Source organism: Aphis gossypii, chromosome 1 (genome assembly GCF_020184175.1).
Source record: "Aphis gossypii isolate Hap1 chromosome 1, ASM2018417v2, whole genome shotgun sequence".
NCBI lineage: Eukaryota > Metazoa > Arthropoda > Insecta > Hemiptera > Aphididae > Aphis > Aphis gossypii.
In genome coordinates this window covers 67,601,291-67,628,922 of record NC_065530.1, presented here as the reverse complement: position 1 = coordinate 67,628,922, position 27,632 = coordinate 67,601,291, and the positions used below count along the sequence as shown (strand labels likewise).

Here is a 27,632-nt window from a genome sequence, read left to right as displayed (position 1 = left end):
ACATTTTCTTAAAGTACTTATTAATTATATAAGTTTATTCTTAAGAATATTAGTTTTATTAATGAAGTATAAGGTTTATCAGTTTTTGAATAGATTTAACGTAGTTCAGAGAAGTATTTTATTATTTACACGTAGGCCATAGACAAGAACATTTTAAAGGTTACTACGAAGATGATTATATTTTGATCAAAAAATTATAATAGCAGTAAGAGTCAAATGTCTTACTAATTTACATTATTTATTGATCGTTGAGTTCTAACTTAATCAAAATAAAATTAACATTAAGTTATGATTAACATTTCATATTTGAATTAAATTTGAGTATTAAGCTCTGATAGACATCTAAAGACCAAAATTGTGTTTAATATCAAGTTTTGTGATTGATGATTTTTTTAGCATTTAAACAAAGAAAAGCGCCATTATCAATAGGTAAGTTTTCTTATTAGACAATATTACATAGTTAAATATAATTAAATAATCTTTAGATACTTCACTTTTCATTTAGAAATTTCAAAACTACACAAACTTAAGTAAAACATAAGAAAGTAAAAAGTTGAAGATATCACTAAAAGATTTACAGTGCATCTTCAAATATTATTAAATCATTAATACATTTTGATTTTGAAGCTTTTAAATATATTAATTATAAGTTACAACTATGGTTATATATTTTAAGTTAAAAATGTAAAAATGTTCAATAAATAAAATCATCAAATACTTTATAGCAATTATTTCATATTTTGACACTTTTGTTTTGCTTGTTTTGTTTTCAGTTTTTATGTCATTCATTTTGTACTCTCTAGTTTGTTTTATCTGCTGGTATTCAAAATTTAAGTTCTCGTCAATGTTTTAAAATTGACCCTTCATTTTAATAATATTCAGTTATTAAACATATTAAGAAAAAAAAATATAATTCTCAAAAAAAAGTATTCATTTACAAATAATTTAAAAATAATTATGAAATATCGGTAATACATTTTCTTGTGGCATATATATATATTATATATTATATATCATATTTTATTAAATGATTTAAATTAATGAAGCGCTTTTGTCATTTTATGTGTTTTAAAAATGGAAATATTTTATTCAAAATTCATTAAGTTAAATGCATTGTTATTATATATTTGATTTTAAACCAAAGCATCAATATCTCTCTTAACCATTAGTTTTGGACAAAAGCCGTGTGTGACTACCGGAATGAATCCATTTTACGATCGTCGATCAAGCAATTAATTACAGTACATTTATATTCATATCATTAGTTCTGAATATTTTACGAAAACAAACTATGATGCGATAATTAATGATTTTTGTACAAGTCTTCAGAAAACAAAGGGTTGAGGTGCTTAAAAAACAAAAACAAAAACTATATCTTCATCCTGCATTATGAAAATGTTTTATCACTAGAATAAATCAGTTTTAAAAATGCATGTGAAATTTCATTTTTGTGCAAAACAATATGTTTATTTAAAAGCTAAAAATTATTAACACTGAAACGAACTATAATACCTATAACTATAACTATACATACTTATATTTTTTATTTTTATATGGTTTTTTATACTCTTCAAGTTTGAAATATTTGTTTTGTTTATTATTTACAAAAATAATTTGAAAGATATTTTTACGTTTTTATAATTTACGCCATACTAATAAGATTTGAACAATGTAAACTACACCATTTTTACTGTTTATCTTGTGTCTGCAATTTTCATATAAATATTAATTACTTTTAAAAACAAATGAGTGATAAAGTTCACACTTTAAAATAAAATAATTTATATAATTAACCATAACACAATTTAAATATAAAAATATATAATAATATTTAAAAACAAAAATGTCATAAGTAATATATTTTGACAAAAATTAATTAAAATATAATTTATTTTATATTTATAGAGTGAAGCAAAAAGGCATTTCAATAAAGTATATATTATTACAAATACTATATAAGCTAATAATGTTATAATGTACTTGAGATTTTCGAATATCAAACTGTGTGTATCTTGAGTAAAAAGATAACAAGATGACAGCATTATGACAAGATGACATTATTATTACGGTTACAAGTAAACCTTTTTTTACGCTATCATATTATCTTTTCATAACGTGAGAATTCTTAAGAAAAAATAAAATAAAACGTTTGTTGGAAAATATATTTCAAGTCATAAATATAAAGGTATAATATTGTATAATATATTAATTGTTAACAATATCACAATATCGAATTAAACGATTGTATGATTGTATTATGCACACTCGTAGAATTAAATATGCATTTTTTTTCATAAAAAAGTATCTAATTTTCTTAATAGGGCAATATTTTAGACGATTTCAATCCCGGAATGCAACTATTATATTATACATTTATGATATTATTATTATGCGGACGCGCGTGTGCAGAGTGTACGATTTAGTGTTTTGCCGGGGGATCATCTTGTCCCCGAAATAGGTCTCAGGGATAGTATGTAGTCCGACGACGTTTGTCCGGGTATCGAGGGGGAGGGAGATGGGAACAAAATGGGACAGCGGGAAGACGATATTGAAAACGGGGTTTATAGACATTTTCCCATTTCCGATGCATTCAACACTCGAGGGTTGCTCACAATGTATACATGCACGTAGTTATAATGCGATAATTTAAATATGAATGGAGCCTTCAGCGATCGGGGTGTCTGAGTGAGTAGGATAGGGATCGGAGTAGTAAGAAATTGGATATAAAAAAAAAAAAAAAATGAAAAATAAAAAATATGACGACCGCTGCAGGATGTGACGAAAAAACGAGGCCATCGTGTTGTCAAAATATGAAAAATAAACATACATTTTGAGGGCATTTATCTCTGTATTGGAAAATGTTTGTTTCCCTTGTTTAACGTCTGAATAATATACATACCTACTATATACTTGAAAAAGACACTTATCGTTATTAATATAGCTATAATATTTGTTTATGTATGAAACATTTTATTTCGTATTTTGTAGGACCTTTTAAACATTTAACTAATAGAATCGATACCATGCTTGGCGTATAATTTGTTGTTAAAATTATTTTGCTAACTCAGTTGAAAGTCTGTATTATACTTATAATAATAAGTAATTTACTGGAATGTATAGATCATGTGGTATCCAATTTATTATTATTGCTTGTGGAGCCTTTAAGTTGTTAAAAAAATCAATAGAGCCCAAAAATTATAAATTAAGATTTAAAAAAAGACTGATCAAATGCAAATAAAATTATTGTATAGAAGTTGATTTAATTTTAATAGATCTATGGGCCATTATATACCTCTATCTATTAATGTTGTGCAGAGTATAGTTAGTTTATCAGAACTTAGAAGTCAGCAATATATGAGGTATATTTAAATTAATTATTTATATCTATAAAAAAAAGTTTATATTTAATCAATAATTATTATTGATAACCAACACATTTATCACACCAATTTTCTTTTTACTAAACAGGTGCAAAATAGTATTGTGCCAAAGAAAAAAAAATATTATGCAAATTTAGTACTTACATATGTTATTAAAATAAATAGTTTAATTATTGATAGCAGAGTATAAACATTATCTTTATGAATGATGAAGAAAAATAATAATAAATCAATGTGGTATCTATGATTAGAAACTGAAAACAAAACTTAAAAGAACGTCATGTAAAAAGTTCCAACTTAGTAGGGATATTAATAATATTGAACTAGGTACATAACTACATAAAATATTGTAAAATTGACAAAATATATATAATATATAATAAATATGAATAAATATATATAACTCAAGAAGTTTAAGGATTAAAAAGTAGGGATTTTCTCTATTAAAAAAATAGAAGCATTTATAATCTGTATTCGATATGAGTGTTGAATTATTATTTATCAATATGAGTAGTGTACACTTTTTGTGAGACTTTCTATCGAATGGTTGTTGACAAATTATGATTAATACACTATTAGTACGCAAAAACCATTAAAAATTAATTTGACTCCATTTAAAAATTAACTACTTACTTTCACTTCATTGTGAATAGCAACGAGGTTGGTTGGTAACTAAATTTCCCTTACATTTATTACCATCAAAATCAAAAATTTTATTAATTATAATATTTTAGATAATAGTTGAACTTTTTTCGGAAAATCCTGCACGATAGTTTTATTTAAAAATATAAAATTAAACTATACAGTTTTAGTATAAATATTTCAATAATTAATTACCTAATGAAACGTGAGATATATTCACTTTAAAATAAGTCAAGTTTGAAATGATTTAATTTATCCTTGATTTCTTTTTAATTTTTGATTTTTTTAAAACATTATTTTGACTATAATATAATATATATATATATTAGTAATTTCTTAGATTAGAAGATGATACTTACTCTTTATAAGCATATGCTTATGCTGAGAGTACAGAGTTTATATTCTAAACTTCATAAATGTTTGTGTTATTTGAATATTTATTTTTACAGTAAATTAACATTTTACCACGGAAAAATATAATTAATTATTAATTATTTAAATAAAAAAAATGTATGTTATAACTCATACATTTTAGAAATTTGTAGTTATGGAAATTATTATTACTATTATAATTTTATATAATATATTGAATGGTCGTTTATATAGATAAAAAATATAATACAAATTAATAAGTAGCAATTGTGTAAATGATTGGATTAGAAAATACATATTTTTTTATATGATAGACTTATTTGTGAAATGGTCAAGATAAAAAAATATTTGAAAACGTTAAAATTGTTTCTCTTTTTAAAGAGCTATTATTATTATTATTATTTTTTTTTTTTATGTAAAATCTATTATGTAGTAAAATACATTAAGCATAAAAATCGTATAAGATTCTTTGTAAACGTGCCCATACATATATTTCACTATAATATTATACAATAGTTTCAATATAATATATGTATGTTCTTATCCTTATTGATTCATAATTTTCGTTTACATTTTCATGTATGGGCAATGCTCCCTATTTTTTATAAATATACTTTACAAGAGTGTACATTTTATGCGCCTTTGATTTTAATAACTGCTTTGTTTTCTTACAGCTGATATACGGTATTAATGCCATACAGTGAAAATATGTAATACGAAAGTTGACATATGACACATATTGGATAAAGTTTTAGGTTTGGACGTATTATATTTTCAAAGAAACATTAATAAGTTCACAGTAAAAATATGAATATATAAACTCCATCTAAATAAAATGAAATAAAATGTGAACTATATGAAGCAAGAGGAGATGAACTATTTTGACTGTTTAATACTCATTTTTAAACATCTTTAGTTATAAACTTATATTCAAAATTTAATTTTTTATTTAATAAAGATTTTATGATACGAATGAATAGAAATAGCTAAAAACATTATATTTTTTCTATAAAATGTTAAGATTAAATTATGCAAATTGAATACTTCATTTACTTAAGTCTTTAGAATATTAACGTTGTTTATTTCTGTTTTATTTCACAATATAACCAATATATACTATCAAGATAGAAGTGTTTTTTTTAATTAAAATTACATTTCGGAATTGGTTTTATTTACTTTTATAAAAATAAAAAAAATCTTTTAAAAATTAATACGTTGGTTGCTGGTGGTAATTTAATAATGTATTTTTGTCAACCTTATAAAAAATCAATGTGTATTTCTTAAAATGTTATCACTTATCATTGATATCTATCTAAAGTACGATTCAACGGAAACATATAATTCTAAAATTCGTGTTTCTATTTTTATCTCGCCAACAATGATATTGTATTTATAAACATTGTTGTAGCCGGAGTGCCCGCGGCCGTGGCGTTTTGATAATGTCAGCTTAGTCAGCATTATCCATAACAGTACGTCATTTGGCTACTGGTGGTCACGCGTAATGTAATTAATTCCTAATTTTTTTTAAATTATATTTTAAATCGAGGGTCTCGTGGAAAAAGTTAAAAGAAGCGATGGTTTTAGAAATAACGTTCGTGACAAAAAAATCAGTTGAATATGAATTTGTTGTTATTATTATTACAGTTAATTTTAAGCAATAATTTTTTAAAGTAATATTGTCTTTATTATATAATTTGTTTTTATTGTTTAATTTATCAATATTTTGTTATCATAAATTTTTAAAAATCTGTGGTAAAGTACATCGATTGAAACCATTTTTTTAAGCTTTATATAATTGTCTAATCTTATAGCAAAATATTATGCTATAGTTGACTCAGAAATTACTTCTATACGCCACGGTGTAATTATATTTATCTTTTGTAAAGCACAAAAAAAAAAACGAACCGTATTAAAAAATATATAGAAATGTGGCAGCCCGCTGTAACTTGGTGGACACATATTGTTATGTGACAGCTAGCAACTACAAATTAATTGAAACATCGTAGGCTTTATGACCAACATATCTGTTAAACAAATCCTATAAATAATAAAAGAAAGGATTTAAAAAATAATGTTATGCCAGTTAGATTTTAGTTCACTGTTTAAAATTGTAGGGAAATAGATTTTATGAATATTATCATTATTAAAATATTTAAAAAATATACCTGAATCGGTTTTAAATTCATCAAAAAAATCTAGCCTTTATATAAAAAGAGATTATGGTACTTAATTCAAAATATTTTTTATTAAGTTATACTTGTTACATTTTTTAAGTAGCATAATGAAAAAAAAGATAATAGTGTAATAAGTTATATTAATATAAAATAATATAGCATGGTACAACTATAGAAGTAGTAACTGTTGTAATAACTATAATATACTATTTATAAGTTAAGATTATTTTATTTAAAATTTTTTAACATTAATCAGACAAAAGTAATTATGTCTTGTGTTTAGAGTAGTGATAAATTTATTATATTACATTAATTATTTGTTTCACATCGTAGATGGTTAAACTTTAAACTTCAGTCTCATTGTTTATGATACATTGTGGCGTCTTAAAGATATATTTTTGGGTTAATTGACTCAAACAATTTTAGGTGGATGGCTAATTATTTTGTTAGGGTGTAAACATATTTTGATACTTCACTATCATCATTGAATAAGATATGTTAATTTTTTTACAGCGTGATTAAATAGCATTATACAATAGGTAAAGTTTAATGGTTTTTTTTTTTTTAGGTTTCGGCACATACGTAACAAAATGCATATTATAATATTATATGGTATGCAATTGTCTCCTATTATTGGAAAGGTAGTTTAATATTATAAGAGTAGAGTATTTATTATTGGAAGTTATAGGTTAAGTAACAAAAAATTTAATAACCTGTTACATTTATATCGTAAAATAATATCAATATAATTTATTTTACAATAAAAAAAATTATACATAGACACTATCTATTAGACACGTTATTTTATTTGTGAATATTGGGTAGCTCCATAATATCTTCCTTTATACATAAAGTGTTAATGACGCCATCGATGATACACTTTATATTATTGAACATATATAATTATAATATAATATTATCTTTCTCTTATGTAGTAAAATACTTCATTGATTTAATACATATATTATGATTGTAAGCATTTTCAATGGAATTAATGTAATTTATTTATATTGTTTATTTTTTTTTTTTTATTGAAATATCAGCAGATTACTATTTATTTTGGAAATTAATATCGGTTTGGTCGGTTACAGTATTACATGTGGAAACTGTGTTACCTATATTTTGAGGTATTGTTAATAAATTGAACAGTGAAATTACATAATTAATGATTAATGAATGATATTAAAATGAAATTAGAAAAAATATAATTAAAATTTACATAATTTGTGATTATATATAATATATAATATAATATATTATGACACGTTTACGAATAATAATATTGTGTAAAATTACAGCCGATAGAGATCTTAAGTTTTTTTTTTTAAATTGCTACACGTGAATGTTTGTTAACCTTTTCATTTGAGGCAATTACGGGTCTTAAATATAACAATCGAACACAGTAAAAATAATTAGTCATCAGATTTTATGTGAGATAAAATTAAAGGTTCCCGTAGGGCCAATGAAATTACATTAGTATTTCTATATTAGAAAGAAGAGAAATGCTAGAAAACACAAAATAAATTGTTTTATGGATAGGTAATAAATTGTGTGGGTCAGAATAGCAACTTCAAAATATTATAATATATTATTACCTACCATTATAATTATGATATCCAAATCTTTATGGACGAAAAGTATAAATTTCTATTTAGAGGGTTTATTCATATGTAAGTAGATAATACACAGTTAGTAATAGGTGTATTTATTTATTTTATATTGTAGAGCTTATGTTCTAAATTATCTTTGATCTTTATTATACCAATTATGGATATTTTTCACTACAAAATTAGCAAAAAATATTCTGGGATCTCTAATATTTTATTGAGTGTATAAAACTTTTGTGGTCATGCTTATTCAGACAAACTATGATTCCTTACCTATTAACTTAAAAAAAAAAAAAAAACTAAATAAATAAATAAATGCATATTTTTGAAACACATTTAGTACTATTTAAAAGCATTAATTTTCAAGTCTAAGTTATGAGTTTATGACATATCCACGTATGTTTTGTTTACTTATTTTAAAGTTTATTTTTTTTAAATATACTATTATGTTATGTTAAAAAATATATATTTGAAAAGTTTTTCAAGTTTGGATTTATTACAGTTAAGCCTAGATTGTTATTAATTATAATGGTTAGATATTATATTAATATTTTATTATATCATAATTAAAGCAGTATGTAATGATTTAAGTATAATAATTTGTTCTTAGTGAATCGAAATCTTAATTTACAGGTTTTTTTATTTGCAATAAAACAATAAACACTATATTCCCGGTATCACATAAGATATATGGAATTTTTTTTATTCTTATTTTATGTATTTCAATAGTAAAAATAACGTTACACGGCGTCTAGAGTAATCAATTTAGCTGCACCTTTGTCAATTGTCGTAGGTACACTTTTTCAGCATCTCAATATGTTGTAATTAAGTTAGGTTTATTCAAATAATGTATTTTAAACTACATACCTAATATTGTATAAAACTTAATAAAACTGCAGACTTGGGTAAAATACTTTTTAGAATTATTTCGATTACATATAAATAATAAACCAAATACTTAAAAAAAATTATTTAAAATATATATTCGAATACTTTATGATAATATTATTCTCTAAATATTTGGAAAACTTCACAAATAGTATTCCGAATATTTTTTTTTAGCAAATTTTGATAACAAAAATAATAGTTCATATTTTATTAAATTATTATTATTTTAATTCGATATTTATAAATGAAAAGGTTAATATAATTATTGATAATCATATACACATACGACATACGTATTAGTTATAAATTATATCAATTCAAACTGTAATATTGTGATTTGTTAAAATATTATTAAGTTTCATGAATAAATACATTTTTTCATAAAACTTAATAATGAAGAATTACCTATACTCACAATAATTGATGTAGAAATTATTGACATTTAGTACTGTATTTTTATAGTACACAAAATATTAAAGTTATAATATTAATACATTTATTGGTGTTTGTATATTTGTTATTTGTATTATACAAGGTGTAACAATAAGTGACTGATATGCTAATTTATTTTTTAATTTTAAATACACAATTAACAATCATCTAACAAATAATAATAATCATCAAATATTCAAAAATATAAAAAATTAAAGTTAATTAATTATATCAGCCAGTTAATCAGTGGTTTCTGTCACAGCTTTTATGTTATCTGTATATATAAAAAAATATAAAAATAAAAAATGTATCAATATTTAATTGAAATCACATTAATGTTTCTCTGTATAGTGTAAAAAATAGTAGAAAACAAAATAATATAATATTATTATTAAATAAAATAAAATAAAATATTTAAAATTTGAGTATACTTAAATGTGATTTTTACGTAAAAATAATGAGATAATTAAATAAATATGATTTAACGTTTAAAAGTAGGTATTTGAAATATTTCCAAAAATTATTCAATATACTGTAATAAATACTTTGAAAAATAGTATTTAAAAACATTCAGAATATTACTCAAGTCTGAATAAATGTAATGTGAAAGTGTTATGCATTCATTATATTATAATACACTTATAATAACTATCGAATGTAATAATTATACATATTATACATTATCCACTGTTAAGCCAATGAATTAACAAAGTCATAAAATAATACGTAAAATGTTTAATATTTCCAGATTTTAAAGACATTAGTAATGCACATACATTAGAATATATTAAATAGATTATTATTGGTATGAAATAAAATAATTCAATTGAATAACGTTTTGCGTGTGTAATAAGAAACATGATTGTAAACGGAGACGGTGGAGAGGTTCAAGAACAGGATATTTTTATTATTTATTAGGTATTAGTAATGATGTTTTCAGCTGAAATAATTTCCTGATTTATTTTATAGTAGTTTATTAAATTCTCTGGCTAGCTTATAACTTTCAGAAATAAGTGGTGGGAATTAATAATATTATTAATACATTATTAAAAGGACTTGTCTTATTGTTATTTTAAATAATATTAATAAAAAAAAAAAAAAAAAAATTAAGAAATATCAAAAATAAAATACGTTCAATATTATGTTAGAATATTAAGAGTATCGGAAAAAACAATTTATTTAAGTATAAAAATCTAGACGATTTTTAGTTACGTGAAGTGGTGCTACAATAGGCCTGAGAAAATGAAATAAAATCATTTTAACAATTGAAAACGAATTTATGGGAAAAATAATCATGAATAGTAAAATAGTCACATTTTCATATATATTTATTTTATTTGTTAGAGGAAAAAATATACAGAATTCTTTGAACACTTATTTTTGAATTAACATTAAAGAATTCTAGAAAATATATTACAGAATACAACAGTTCATGAGATGTAGATATTTATAACGACTTTTGAAAATAGTTTTTTAAATTTTGAATGGAGCAATGAATGTATTGTTTGTACAATTTCTGCGTTTTTTTTTTGTCTTCATAAACGATAAGTTGTAGAAAAACGATTTATCCATTTAATTTAAGAGTAACTTTTAATAGAATATTGGATCTATAATTGAGAGTTTCATATGATTAATATTGAAAATACCTTATATTTGTTTTGATAATTTAAGGTAAAATCAATTTTTGACAAAATCTATTATTTTTCATGATTTAATTTAAAAACGAATTACTGTAGAAACTTGAAATTTCCAACTGGTAAATTATATATATATATATATATATATATGTTATCAATTTCTAAGTATAGTATGTAATTTTGAATTTTTTTGACGAGCTATTTACAGACATTTTATACTTTTTATTTTAGTTTTTTTTTCTTAAATATTATTATTATTTTTTTTAAGCCAAAAATAAAGGTTTCTCATAAGTAGGTAGTTCATACTGTAACCAATATCTTAATAATGTATAAATATTTTATAGACATTTTAAGTTCAAATTTGGATATAATTAGATATTTAAATTACTTAGGAATAAAAATTGTAGTTATTTTGTTGTAATTAAAGAATATTTTTTTTAATTACTTAAAATTTATACATATACCTAAACTATTATATTTTACATAAACAATAACATTTTCAAAATATTTAGGTTCATTTTTACTGGTGCATATCTATTTTTAATTTTTATTAAATCACTAATAGTAAAATAAATTAATATAATAGTTAATAGCAGTATAATCAAATGATAATAGGCTGACAGACCTTTTCCACTTGGAATCGTTTTTCGTATGTAAATGATTTATTATTGAATTCAAATATTATTATTTATACATTACCAGTGACCTTTTTAATGACAAGGTATACTCAATTCCAACTATACAGCAGAGCCATTACCTACTTTTAGATTTTTTAATGGGAGTCTAATGCAAGAAACGTACCTACATTTTAATAAATAAAAATGATCAATATCTGACTATTGATGAGGCGTGATAGTTTTTTCTGTAAGTAAGGAAAGTTTTTGTTCACAAAAGTAAAAACGGTTCGGTTTCGACATCCTTAAGTAAATTTTGAATTGTGTATTGAATTTCATATATTTAACATTTAAATTAAGCTGGATAAATATTGTTAAGAACAAGTTTATATAGATATCCTTTATTTTTTTTTTTTTACGTTATCCTAAAAGGGCTGTAAACTTTATTCTACGTGGTAATTCATGTTTATTATTCTATGTATTTGTAATCTTCTTCACTTTTAGAAAAAAAGTAATTTAAAAAAGCTGTTAATAAATGAACGACTAAAATGAATAATAAATATGTATTTTTTCAGTGTTTTAATTTTTTAAAAATGACTTGAAAATAGAAGTCATTTTAATGCTCTTTAATCGGAAATAATATTCAAACGGTTCTTATTAATTGCTGTGCAGTAATAATTGTTGTACGTATGTTTTAGTATTTTATTATAACTAATACAAAAATATAATCTGATTATTATTAATCATTATAATTACGTAAATAATGAAATATTTTGATTTTAGTATGCTATATGTTAATTGCCAAATATACTGTTTTTTTTTTTTTAAAATACAATATATTTTATTCCATTTATCGTATGTTCTTTAAACATACAACAAGAAGTCAAGTCCTTATGTTTGTACAGAATTGATGGATGAATCGAAGATTGTTCTTAATATTTCGAGGAAGTTTAAAAATTTATTTGAACCATATTTTAAAATATACCATGTACTGTATCCAATCCACCACAAGTGGATTGTCCATATTGGTCGAATTAGTTCACAAAGCGAAGTACCTATACCGATGTCTATTTTTCAGTGAACAGTGATGGACTAAAACTGAGATACACATACCCCCATATTATATATTTGTTCATTTTTCCCTGGCAAAGTTTAGTTATATGGTTAATATTTTTAGTCTTTTGCGTACCACAGTTTGAATTTTTGACTTAGAACACACTGCTAAATTTTTAACAATAAAATTAATTAACTTAATTTAATACATAATTTTTTTAAATGAAAAATATGTTATTAAATATTAGAAAAGCATTACATATTGGTTAGAAAAAATGATTATTATAAACAAAATGTAATAAATAAACGAAAATTGCTATAAACGGCATTTGATAAACTAAAGAAAGCAAGAAGATGAAAGATACGATAGGAAATGAGAAGAGAATCACATTAAAACTATTAAAAATGGGTCCAGAGACAAAATCCTCTTCCAGTGAAAAAGCACATTCAAATAAAATTGTTGTAAGACAAAATGAATTACTAAAAGAGAAAAAAAGATAATGAAAAAAGGTCATTGGGTAATTAAATCAATGATTTTTTACTGTAGAGTTTTTGAACCAAATTAACCAAAGGATAGTACTATAACTACTATTAATGTTTGAAAATAACAGCTTGAAGTAAAAAAAGTATTTTAAAGGAAATTAGAGAATCTTTACGGACGATTTTTTTGTTATTGAGATTTAGAAAAATATTATGCATATCTGGTGAATAGAATTGCCATCGAAATTATGACATATCTTACTACTGTTTTCAATATACAAGAAAATACTTTTATCTTAATTAGAAATTAGAAAGTTATTGTAGATACTTTTTATTGTTCTATAAAGTATTATAGAATATTTTACACAACAATCGTGTATAGGATTTTTCTAGGGAATATGGTCGTAAGCCAAATTCAATAAAAAATCTATATTAGACTATATTTTTTGTGAAAAACAAGTTTTTTAATCAGCTAATGAAAAATAATTAAGAATTTTATGAATGATATATTTCTAATACTATATACTGTGACGTAATAGGTAATGAATTAACCATTTAATAACGAAAAAAACCTTATTTCATTCTATAGTAAATATGTCATTGAGAAATGCAAGCTTGATACCTATAATATTGATAGAGAGTTGAAAAGATTTGTGTAGTTATAGGCCTGAAAGATGTTGATATTTTATCTTTTGTGTGATTCATACAGCAATGGAGTTTGTGGTAAAACAAGTTTCAGAGATAGAAAGATAATTAAATATTCAGTATGAATCTACAGATAACATTGAGTATATTATATGCCAGTGACATAATTATTAATCTAAAGTCAGAAACTGACCGCAAACTTACTGAAATTTAACCGATATGGTTAAGAGGAATTCCATGGTTCTAAAAACTAATTAAGAAGTAACAAGGTACATAGTATTACCTACACCGTAGGAACAGTAAAGTTGAGAACAAATATCACGCACGTTATCGTGGCCAATGGACATGATTAGCTTTGTGAGTGGAGGGTAGAATATAAATAAAGTGAAATCACGGAAATCCAATATTGTCCAAAACAATTATTGTTAACAAGTATTACGATGTATTGTTTAGAAAAATAGGGTTTCTAATAATATGTTATGACATTAAATTGTTGTCTTTATTTTGATTTTTAAATAAAGATAAAAAGATAAATGCATGATTTATTATGATAATTATAACGTACTGTGTATTGTTTTGTATTTTAAAGTATGAGTTATAGTTAAAGTTAAATATGCTTTTGATAAATAACATTCTTATACATCACCTATTTTATAATATTACTTTTTTTTTGAAAATGTTTAATACATTACTTAGTTATTTAAAAAAAAAAAAATGTATTATATTGTTGCTTGTTTGTTATTGATAGGTGGTACAGGACTTTTATTTAGAAAATGAATTTCATTCATTTACGGTAGCATCCGGTTTGCATGTGTTATCACAATTTATTACATTGTTCCCTATCGAACGCTGGTTATAAATAATTAAAAAACTACTGCCACCCTTAAACCCACGATTGGTGTCGTAAATTTGCCACCCGCTATTCATTAAAAAAAAAATAAAATAAAAAACACATCCAAACGATCTAAACGTAATAAAAAATTATAGCACACAATATATTAATGAATTTCCTTTTTCTTCATTCCATTATTTTTAAATTTTAGATAACTATTATTGGTCCAGTAACAATGTCATCTATTATGTTGCATATAAACGTTTATATTGGATGTTCTATTTAAATTTATAATGAGTAACATTTGAATTATTAAATAAATGTATACAAAACAATATAATAATAAAATAATACATATATGATTCAAATGAGATGGAAAATATATACATATAAGTTTATTAAATAGAAATGTATGTATCGAAAATTGAAAACTTCCCTTGATGGATCGTGTGACTTTTCATCTAGAAACTCATTTTGGGAAATTGTTAAGGTTTATGAACATTAATTATTAGTGCGTCTCATTAATTTGTATTTCATTTAAAGAATATTCCACCTGTAATACGACCATACATATTATTTGAATAGGCGCATATACGTAATGTCTTGCAATGTGAATGTTGTATTATTATTGACGTATATTATAATCGTGTAAAATATTTCAAATGTAATTATGATAATATGTTATTAATAGGTAGTATTTTTCATTAAAATTATAGATTAAAATAAAAAAAATAATATAGGATGATACTGTCCTAAAAGCAAGCTTGTGTTGTAGGGTATACCCGGTTAGTTACAGTTACTGGCACTTGTTGGCTTAACATGGCTTAAAATATAGTTTTTAATGTTTCAAAATAGTTATGTAAAAATAAATATTATAAAATATAAGAATTAGATATAAAAATTCCAGTTTTTATGTTTAAAATATTTATTAAACATTATTTTGATTATGATTGCCGAACAACAATAAAATTGTTATCTTAACTTCATAAATAATAATTATAACGATTATTTTCTAAGTTATTATTATTATCAAAAATATATATGTTTTCTATGTTAGGTAGGTTATTACGTCCGACATAGTCTTACTCTCGGGAATGTTTGGTATTGTCGAGGAAAATGGTTACATGTCACATAAAAAAATTAACTAAATACATTTTTATGTCGGACGCGAAAATCAAAAATCGTAGATTGATAGGAAATTGCCTTATTCGTAAAAACCTAAAATTCACCTTTGGATTGACGCAGTAACATATAACATAAAAAGATGTTACTTTTAACTTGTCACAAAGCGATAACATGTTTTGAAATTGTAAATTTAGTTTCCAGTCCTTTGACTCTGAGTCGGGTCTAATTGGATGGATTGAACAAATATACATTAAGGTTCACTGTTAAGATGTGACCGTATAAAATAATATTTACTTAAACACTAAATGGCAAAAAGCCCGACAGTGTTAGTTTATTCATGCCTATGCGTAAGATTGTTGTGTTTAGTTTGGATAAATTAATTATAATACTGTTTGGTATGTTTAGGTTTAGACAAAATCAAGCGGTATGAAAAAATGTAACATTCAGTTATTGATTACTGAAATACAATAAAAATTTGTGATTTGTTTTATGATACTATAAAATAGTGAATTTAGAAAAGGAACATTTTAAAATTTTACGGCAATTTGAGATTAAATATTCATCATGGAAACTACTTTATATTATTGTTTATGAATTTTTTATACGAGGAAAATCTAAAGTCGGTCATTTCTCAATGTATATCATCGATAAAATCTTTTTTCTAAAATAGTTTATGTTATATATCAAAAATAAATTATCCACTTCAATAAAGTTGAATTATGACATTTTGAATTATACATCAAATATAATAATATGCATTTTATTGTTTCCTGAGTACATATTGAGATTTACGAACATTTTATGTATTATTCGGTATTATTTTGATTTTTGATTTCCATCTAATGATTATGTATTTGAAATATTGAAATGCTAAATTGATTAGACTGTATCCAATAGTTTAAAATTACATACAGCAAATGCAGATGTATTATATGATTTGTGTATCTGTGTACAAATGTCAGTATTATGTATTTCCATCAATTTTAGTCACAAAAATCCGTCATTTATCACTTTACTCGACCATATTTAAAATTGTTTGAAACTATGGCTTTTATCCGAATTTTATATATATTTTCTCAATTTATTATAATTAAAATGTATTATGTCTAATTTATTGATTTTTACTTATTAATTGTATGCTTAATTAAAAAAAATACATTTAATTTAGTTGAAAATGATAAATTAAATAACTAAAGATAACTTAAAACTAAACTTAATATTATTAAATCTTAAATTAAATCATTACAATAGTTACTTAGATATACAGTTATGTATTTTATTATATATCACTAATAACATACCGATAGAATTAATCTGTATTAAATCTAAACTATAATATAACATAAATATAAAATATATATTTTTTTTTTGCAATTGTTGTGCAATATTTCAAGCTAATAATGATTTGTAAGACAAACTACAAAATTATATTCAAATAAAAAAATAAAAGCTTGTATTGAATTATATTTATTGTGTATAACGATTAATATTTTTAGTTCAAAATTTAAATTAAATTACTTTAATATATTGATAGACCATGACAATTTGTAGAACATAGAGTATATTTTATAATTTTAGATATTATATATTATCAATTTTGTTTTATTTGTTGCATTACTAACGACCAAACCATATAATAACAGAGTAGAAACATAAGACAAGTTATAGCATATAAAGTTTCTTTTCAACGATATTTTATGTTTGATTCCATGATATGATTAAACTTTAAAACCGATTAAACTTATTTAACTCGTTACTACCAACTAGTATAAAAAAATAAACATGTCAATTAAGTGTACAATTACATGTTGCACTTATTTTTTAAATTACGTATTTAAAAAATGTAAAAATAAATATGTCTTAAATTTGCTAATAGTTGTATATTATTTGATTTTAATTTTCTTATTTGTATTAATAAATCGATTTATTATTCTATAGTAAAAAATAATAACACTGGAATTTTGTAGTTCTTAACTAAAAATAAATTTTGTTATAGTTGCATAATTTTTAATTTTGAACGACTAACGTTAGAAGATCTATATTGCTATCATTAAACCCAATCTATTTGCTTTCGCTCAGTATGGCTGCAAGACTTCATTAAACTGATGGAACATAATTTTACGAAACTACACGATCGCCCATCATGATGGAATAAGATAGAATGTAATCAAAAAATAATCGTTACATAACAAACTCCCATCAAGATCAGCGTTGTTTTATTTTTTTTTTTATACTGGTCGATAAAAATAAACATAATATTAATATAATAGTGCTTTAAATTGATTTTTAATCATCTGATTTCACACCAACCATATAAAAGTGTTAAATAGGTAATACAAAATTAGGGAAGTTTCTATGTTGTATGGTATTGGTCGAGTGTAACCGTCTTTGCGTTGGTCACTGTAATGGATGTGATAAATAGATTATCTATGGCGAAAAACGATTTTGTTTCAAAAAAATTCCAATGTGTAAAACTTTATTTTAGGAAATTTAATTTATTTTCTCATTTAATTGTTCAAATAAGTTGATCTGTTATAATTCTTATATTATAGTTAAAATTTCTTTCAACTACATAATATTATTAATGGAACTCTCTCCTCTAGCACAGCCTTCGGATTTTGAGGAAATCCATCAATTTTAAAATTAAGCTTATTTTAATATTATTATATTGTATTGTTTATTGATGGAAATAAACTTATTATTATTATAATTATTGATGAGCTAAGACCTATATTTCTAAGGATTTTTCTTCCGTATTTTTCTTACGTATTTATATTTCTGTTATTAATTAATTTTGATTAATAATATACAACAGTTTTAAACTTTTTTAAACTAATTTTTGTAACAAATAAATCACATATATCTTATGTGTAATAATAATCATTGTAATATTATTAGTCATTATTGACATCATACAAGTAAGTACATACTGTAAAACTGCATGATGGATTTTTGGTATAAACATGTTAAAAATAATCAACATTTTATACAATAATTTATATATTTTATGAAAATGTCAAATATCTATAGTTATTAACAAAATAACAAATTCGATTTTGTTGTGTAGTGTATTAAATTATTGTATATTAATCTTTTGGTTTTCCATAATTTGTTTTTAGTTGTTTTTGTTATTTAGAAAAGTTTTTAAAAATTACTCCTTACTGCCTAAAGTATCAAATAAATCGAAAAATTACCATTTATATCAATGATCGAGGTATTTTTTTACTATAAAAAAAACATTTTAAGCATAATAAATTTAATGAAATTTAAAAATCGAAAATGTTGTAATCAATACATTTATCATTTCATTTAGGATTTAAAATAAACATTTAAAAAAAAATAAGTTCATTGAAAATAATAATATACGGATGATAATGATATGTATAAAAAGATTTAAAAGACACTAAAAAATGTAATCTTTATATGTTGGTACTAAAGTGGATACAAAAAAAAAAAAAAAAAATGGAAGAGTTGCGGAAAACCCGTATGGTGTGCATATGTCAGTGTCAAGGAATTTAGTGTTTTATTTATAAATAAGCTTACATATTTACGTAAATAATAATAGTATCATTAATTTTATGTTATATAAACAATTCGTACACTATAAATATTGAAAGCGTATATTATGTGACTTTCAATATTACTTTTATGCACCAATGTTCGAATATACTGCATTAATAATGTTTATAATTAAATATAAATAATAATTATATTTTTATTTCAGGTAAACAATGAGTGACATATTGATGAAATAGTAGAGAAATATTAAAGAATACGTTGTAAGTATTTCAGTGTATTAATTATGAATTGGATAATTAAGACATACAAATTACAAATGAGTAATAAACACATATTATACGTAGGTATTTAAATACCTACTAATATAATGTTTTTAATAAACAGTAGATAATATGGCTTGCAACAGTATTAACGTTAAAAGCATTTCGAGAAGAAATAATGAAATCTTGATTTAATATTTTAATGTTGGACATACCGGGAAGTATTTGAATGTAATAACAGCTTTAGGGAATACCGCAAGATGAAATAAGATGGACGAGAACTTACGTTGCGTCGTTGAGTGGCAGGATCAGGATAATGGTTAGGATGAGATGAATCTACTTAAAACAAAATATAAGTATTATTACTTAAGACAAAGATATTTGAGATAAATAATTTTCAAACAAGTTTTGATTAGCGCGGAGATTGTTGTAAATTGTAAGCTTTTCAAGAAATTAGTACATATCATTATGTATAAGAAATATTATAATATTGTCAAATAAAAGGGTTTTTAAAATATTGCAATAGACAAAATAAAACAGAGAGAATGTGATTAATTGTATCAATTATGATACCAGATACGAAATGTTGAGGCAAGGAATATAATGAAATGAGGGAATTATATTTTTAATGGTTAAAAAATATATGAATCTGTATTTTGATATGAGAAAATAAGGCATATTTTTGACAGATATAACAACGTGATTAAGTATAAAAACGGATATTTTTTATATTTCTATACTAAACTAATTTCATTTTTCAAATCACTGTTTTATTATTTATTAAGATAATATATAATACATATTATGTTATTACAATATTATATTATACAATGTATTCTAATTCATTTATGTGTTAAAATATAATATAAAACTAAAAACTAATTCTTATTTGATACATTTACTAAACAATATTGACATTGAGATTAATTAAAATATTTGTGGAAAATTAAAAATTAATTGTTATGTAATAGCTAATATTTAATTATATTAGAATTTTTAACATAAAAAATCTTTCATGTTATAAATGTCTATTGTTAAATGTGATAATTTAATGTTTATTATGAATGAATCTTCTTTTTAAATTTAAAGTAACTATAACAACTAGAAAAAAATAGAAACAAACGAAGAGTATAAATAAATGAATTGTAGAATATATTATAACCTATAAACATATTTAACTTCACTTGGAGAATACTTTTTGATTAATGTAAAGTTAACATTTGTAAATATATCATATAATATTCTATTCTAATTGTGTTTGCATGTTTTAATTAAGTTTTAGAAGAATATGGAAAGTTCTATTTAACGTATTTTAAACAATTAGTCTTCGTAGTTTATAATATAATTGTAACATTGATTTAATTATTCAGTTGTCTGAAAATACTAATTTTTTTTCAAACGGTTCATATATTCGAGGATTAATGTTTAAAAAATTAACGAAATGTGTTGAAATAAAATAACATAGAAAGTGGTTTTAAATGTTGTAAATTAATTTTAAAAAAGTTTTTTAAGTTGTTAATTACTAAATGTAATTTACTAAGTGGTATATAATTTATAATAAATACTATTTAAAGCATTTTTGTTCACATTTTTATAAACAAATACAAATATGATAAATAATTTATAGATGGATTCGATTATTCTATATATTTTTAGGCGAAGTTTATTATTGACAATAGTAATAACGAAAAAAAAATATTTATGCTCAACTGTACTTCAAAATAGATAAAAAAAATATAAGTTTTAATCTTCGTTTAGTATATTTTGTTGAGAACATTTAAAACACCATGTATTTTTCAATCAATTTAATGTTAACATTAAACTCTCTCTTTTATAAATATAAAAACAATACCATCATTGACCTTTGGTACACTAATACTTCGATGAGGGGATTAGTCCTGGTATTTTTTTGTTGAAATTATTTTCTGGTAAATACTCTTGTGAGTTGATTAAACAAAATCGGTATGTCTGCAATAATTTTATCACTTATACGCGTTACTGAAATAAGTATAAAAATCAAACAAAATATTATATAATAAAATGAAAGTATATAATATGTTATCTTCTTTTTCTTTTTCGGTTTTTAAAAGCCATTATAAAACACACACCTGTTTTTACCTTTATTTCTATTTATTCTGAAACTAGCTATATTCGATTAGAATATAATTAGATCCTTCTTGACTCTTCAATTATTTTTCACCAAGGACAAGCCCCAACTAAAGTCAAGGATTTGAGTTATTCTGGAGCTCAGTATTTTTTGATTTTTCTGGGTGAATATAGTTTTCTGTAGTTACATTCACGACAAACCCTCATTAATGGGAGACTCAACAGGTTGGCAAATTTCTTCTCTTTCTTTGCTGAAATCGATCATTCGGAAGTTTCCACCAGAAAGAGAATATTGTGATAAATATGTATCGGGAAATAGGCGAGATTATTTTCTCTAAGTTATCATTACTATATTTAAATTATATATTTGTATATATTTTAAAATACAAGCTGTGTAAATACATCTAAAATACAACTTGTAAAAAAAAATTATACATTTAAAATTGTTCTCATTTAGAAATAAATGCATAATAATACAATACAAAAATATGTTTAATAATATAGTTTATAAGCATATAGTTTTAAAATTATTTGATCATTAGTGACTTATTACCATTACTGGCATTCGTCGAGTCCTCTCAAAATTGTTTGAAAATAATCTGACTTCATTTGCTAACATCTGATTTTAATAACCCAAAAATAAATTAAGCTCGTTAAAGTTATATTCATCTTATCTTTTATCAATTGAATCATCTAGTTATTGTTATAAATTAATTCATAAAATGACTTATAGCTCTTAGTTCGAATTCATCATTATATAGTTACTGTTTCAGTAAATGATTGACATTCTTTGCATTTCGAAGTTGCTAATAATGTTGTTCTACAGGGTTTTTTTTAAATGAATATTTTTATAAAAATATACCTTACGGCATCGTTTTTCAACCTTTTTAGGTCATGACCCTAAGATAATTATAAAATATGGCCAATCACTTCGCAATTTCACTATATATTATATTCAGTACAAATTTAAACAATAAAAATATCATATAGATAACCTATCAACTAAACGGAATAAACCATTTCGAATATCAATTTATAAATACCATATAGGTATAGTAATTTTAACTAAATAGGTATAGAAATCGTTTGTTATCACTAGAAAATAATTTACTTTTATGTGTTTTAAATGTTGAACCATACATTAAAGCAACTTTTAAATGTAAATCACACTTATCATTTATTTTACAATTTTAATTCATTTTTCAAAGTATATAATTATTTTATTATTATTGCTATTTTATTTTTTTTTGTTCAATAAAAAATTTCGAATAAAAAGGTTAATTTTTTAAACCAGTGTTTTATTATTTTTTATCCACGTGACCCCTAGTTAAGGTAATCGCTAACCCAGGTTGAGAAATGCTGCGTTACTGTCTATAATGATTACAGTAGTGCTAATGGATTGTTATAAGAGCATAATATAACCAAAAAAAACTAAAACGTTGGAAAACGGTTACTGTATGGTTTTTGTATAAATATAATTTTATTTTTTTTTTAACATTTATTGAATTATATAAAATCTGTAGTAATGGTGTCTAAAATAAGCATATGTGTGTAATATATAATGACACAAAAATATGAAAAGAGAAGTCATCCAGTAATAACATTCAGAAAATATAATTTAAAAATAAAATAATACATTTACTTTATTTTACGTGACAAACTATATTTAAACCTGTATTTTTGTTTTTATGTTTGATGAGATAATTCTACATGAGTACCTACAAAAAAAAAAGTATATATATATATATATATATATTATAACAAAAACAAAAATATTTAAATTGTAACAATATAATCCATGTAACAGAATTGATTAGGTTATTTTTTTTTTTGCATGGCTCACTATTCATTATTGTATATTATTAAGTTTTGTTCACCGATTGTAGTAATTTTCATCTAGGTAAAACAATAAACAACGTGTACAAGTTCTTACCAAGAAATATAATATTATTGTCTTACGTCATGCCTACATAGTACAGAAGAAACAGCTGCATATTGTTTTCAGTTTTGATAATGAACGTTTTGAACAATCATAGCTTTAATTTACGCATGGACTGTTATAATATTATAATGGTGGGAGGAGACTATTCTTCGTTATCGTTCACCAATAGAACTACGTTAGAAAGTAAAATAATCACACCCATAATACAATATTATGTGTATTGTTTTCATTTTTAATTACAATTTGTATGTTACCAATAATAACAATACCTACTGTATAGTTATTAATACGATTATAGTTTGAAATCGTTCAAAACTTATAAAACTAAACTGCTGTATGTGTTTTAATTTATAAACAAGATAATGGTTTCATATTATGATTCTAAAGCTCGAAGAAAGTCCATTTATTTTTAAGGGATTTAAGTAGGTATTATTGTTCTGAAACAATATGGCCGTGTAAATCACACCTGTATAAAATAATTGGTACCATATAAAAATAATAAAATAAACACTGTTAGTCAACTGTGAGAATAATCGAAATATTTTCCTTAATACTTAACTACATAATGATAGATTAAACATAAAATATACATTATATAACTTAAACATAATATAAATCTATTATTTTTTTAAATTTTCCTATATACCTATACGTTTCTTTCTGTTATTAATGTCTTAGAATTTAAGATAAATATACAATTAATTATTAACAATTAACATACATTTAAAATTCATGTATATTACTACCTTTTCATATAAGACATGTTTACATAGTATTGAATACACTTTCTTTATTATAAAAAGTGATTTGACTGCGGGTCTTCCTTCAAGTCATTTACTGCCTTTATTATAATTTATAATTCTTTCATACAATTTACATATTGTATGTAATGTATAGATTTTAAATCATCCATAAACGGCATTATCTTTGAGAATTATTTATAATATATACTATATGTGGAAATAATAATTAGGTTCTATCAAAATTGAAATGCATTATGTAATGATATTACATAATAATATGGTACTTGGCGAGTATTCCCAATCACATTACAAATAACATAATTGTTTTAACAGTTATTAGAATATAATATGTTTTTAATTGGATATTATATTATTGAATTGTTTACAAAATAGAGCTCATCAAAAGATATTTAATTGTACTTTATATTTTTATCAACATCATTCGAGTGCAGTTAATGTACCTATTACTTATTCAAATCAATATAACTGAAGCAGTGTCTTATTAAAACAAAACTATGACGCAAGTGTATAAAAAGTACATACCTTTAAAATGAAGTAACTGTATATTTATGGTAACATAATATTTTCTTGAACATTGAATAAAAAAGTGTTATTTTTAAATTAAAAACTTTTTTTTTATCTTTAATTATTTAAGGTATACGAGTATACAGGATGAAGACAGAGATGTATTATAATTATCTCAATACGCAATTGGTTAAGTCATCTGTTGCCGTAATTGTAAATATTTTGACACGTGGGATAAAATAATAAATGTAGGTTCTTTTCCTACATAAATTATGAAAACCTTTCTACCCTAACTCAATATTTGCTTATAACATTTAAACCATTGTTTGCAGTTTATTCGTTATCGTAAAATGTTATGCATTCATTTATGGAGACTACTCGGTTATTTTTGATTTAAGAATTTTTTGACTTAGAAAACGTGATTGAAAACATTAAACAATGATCTATAAAAACCAGATATGATGAGTTTCAGTGCTAAATAAACTACATTTTTATTTTATTATTTTCTTATAAACTTTCAAATAAAATTCATAAAATTTGTTCATTGAATAGCTGCATCATTTGCTGTTTGAAATCAAAACGTTAACAATATTGCTTAAACGTAGACGTTTGGAAGTTTCAAAAAGATGTCATATTGTACTATATGATAAATTAAAGTTCACGTGAATAGAAGTGTGGCAACTGTTTCAATGTTTTATGGCAATCTTAACAGAGCTATGATTTTTTACTCAGAAATACATAACATATTTCGATCGCAGTTCTTGATATTTCCATATTGTTGAAATTGTTTTAGTTGTTTCCATTGTTTGAAATATTATATTATCTTATATTCATTTTGATATGTTGAATATTCTAAATCTTATATTACGCCATACTTTTATCAAATTTTATTGTGATAATTTTTGGAATTAATTTTTAGTATTATTATTAGAAATCATAGAACTACTTTGTTATGGTTCATTAAAAGTAAAATCCAAATAATTATTTTTGCTACTTATTATTTATTACTGTTTTATTAATATTTAAGAGATTTTTATTTATGGATATTATTCTATTAATGTAATGCATTAATTAATTATTTTATAAAATCATCTAATGCATTGTTTAAATACAAATTATATCATATTTAAATTTATACGTTAGGTTGCAATTCCAAGAACAATAATGATGGTAACTGTTGTTAAATATTCACTAAGTCTTGCCATTAAAACGGTCTTCATTAAGTGCATTTTCATATGGGTTTTCAATTAATTTTTTCGATAGCAAGATAATCACTTAATTTTTTTCCTCAAACTATTAAGGTTTGCTTAAAAAAATGAACAAAAAAAAAAAAAAAAAATGAATCAATTAAAATCACTTATACATACATATTTATAAAATACTTACATAAGTAAATTGCACGTACTGTTCTAATTCAACCATTCAACCATCAAATTTATTAACAATGTATAACGATAAAATGACACGCTTATGTGAGTTATGATGTTGAACCAAAACACATTATTACTGTCTTTCTAAAAATTTTAAGTTTAAGAATACTATAAAATATGTTGATTTAAAAACTAAAAATACCCACATAAAATTATATTATGTACGATGATTGACAAATTTGTCAAAAAAAGGTCATAAACTGTAAATTGGATTTTAGATACTGGATATGTAAAAATAAAATTCTTGTATGTATTATATATGATTCTATAAACAAATAAAATTGTCATCATTTAATTAATTAAATAGTCATATAATATTATTAGATTAATAATTTATAGTATAGTTTTATCTTACATTCGTCTTATAAGTTATACTGTTCGGTTGAGACAACGGAAAGCAATCTTTATTAAATAATACATTTATTGTACATAATTGTGTAAAGATTGCATAATTTTCTTTGGAAATAATAAGCATATAAAGAAAAAAATAATTGTATACAAGATTCAACTGCAATAGTTGATTGTAAAATTTGAACTAAATGTTACGTATACTAAATTTATACTATGCATTACGAGTAAAACGTTCCTTATTATTCTTTACATACAATGTATATGTATTTAATATTTAAATTTAGAGTTTTTAATGATAAAAAATTCTTATGTTGTTAACAAATACATCAATAAGGTTCAGTCTTTCATTAATTAAGCATATTAGGACGTAACATGAAGTACAAGTACTGTCCTAGTAAATAAGTAGGAACTAGATTTTAAATTATCATCGTAAAAATAAAATATTATCGTAATAATTGAGAACATCTAATAGGTATCTAGAATATTTTTTTATGATAAAAAATATTATCATAAAAAACCAAACAATAATAGTTGTTTGATTTATCAAAAAAATGGATACATGTTTTATGATGTTGAATAAGCATTATGTTTAAAGATAAATTTTCAACTTAATAATATAGTAGATATACAAAATGCATATGTAGTGACCAATATTAATTTAAATAGACACACGATAATATAACTGAAGCTTAATGTTGGGTAACATCTTATCAAACAAAATAACTAAATCTATCTTCAATATTATTATTAAAGTCTTCGAACAAAATGTTCTTGTTTATGTGAAAATTAAAGTTGGAAATGGGTACACTTGAATAAAGACCTTCATAGTACGTTATACTTGTACACTTATGTTTCTTATCAACATTTTCAAAGCA

The 27,632-nt window shown here is 22.9% G+C and overlaps 1 protein-coding gene across 2 annotated transcripts in view; it reads left to right on the top strand.

Annotated features, from left to right (window-relative positions):
- LOC114132083 (dopamine receptor 1-like) overlaps positions 1-27,632 on the top strand; it is a 205,350-nt gene that overhangs the window by 42,148 nt on the left and 135,570 nt on the right. Inside the window, exon 2 of one of the 2 annotated variants that reach the window (XM_050209268.1) lies at positions 19,606-19,660. The exons of the other annotated variant lie outside the window; for it this stretch is intronic. The gene's annotated coding sequence lies outside the window, so the exon portion shown is untranslated. The remainder of the gene's footprint in view (positions 1-19,605; positions 19,661-27,632) is intronic. 2 annotated transcript variants of the gene reach the window in all.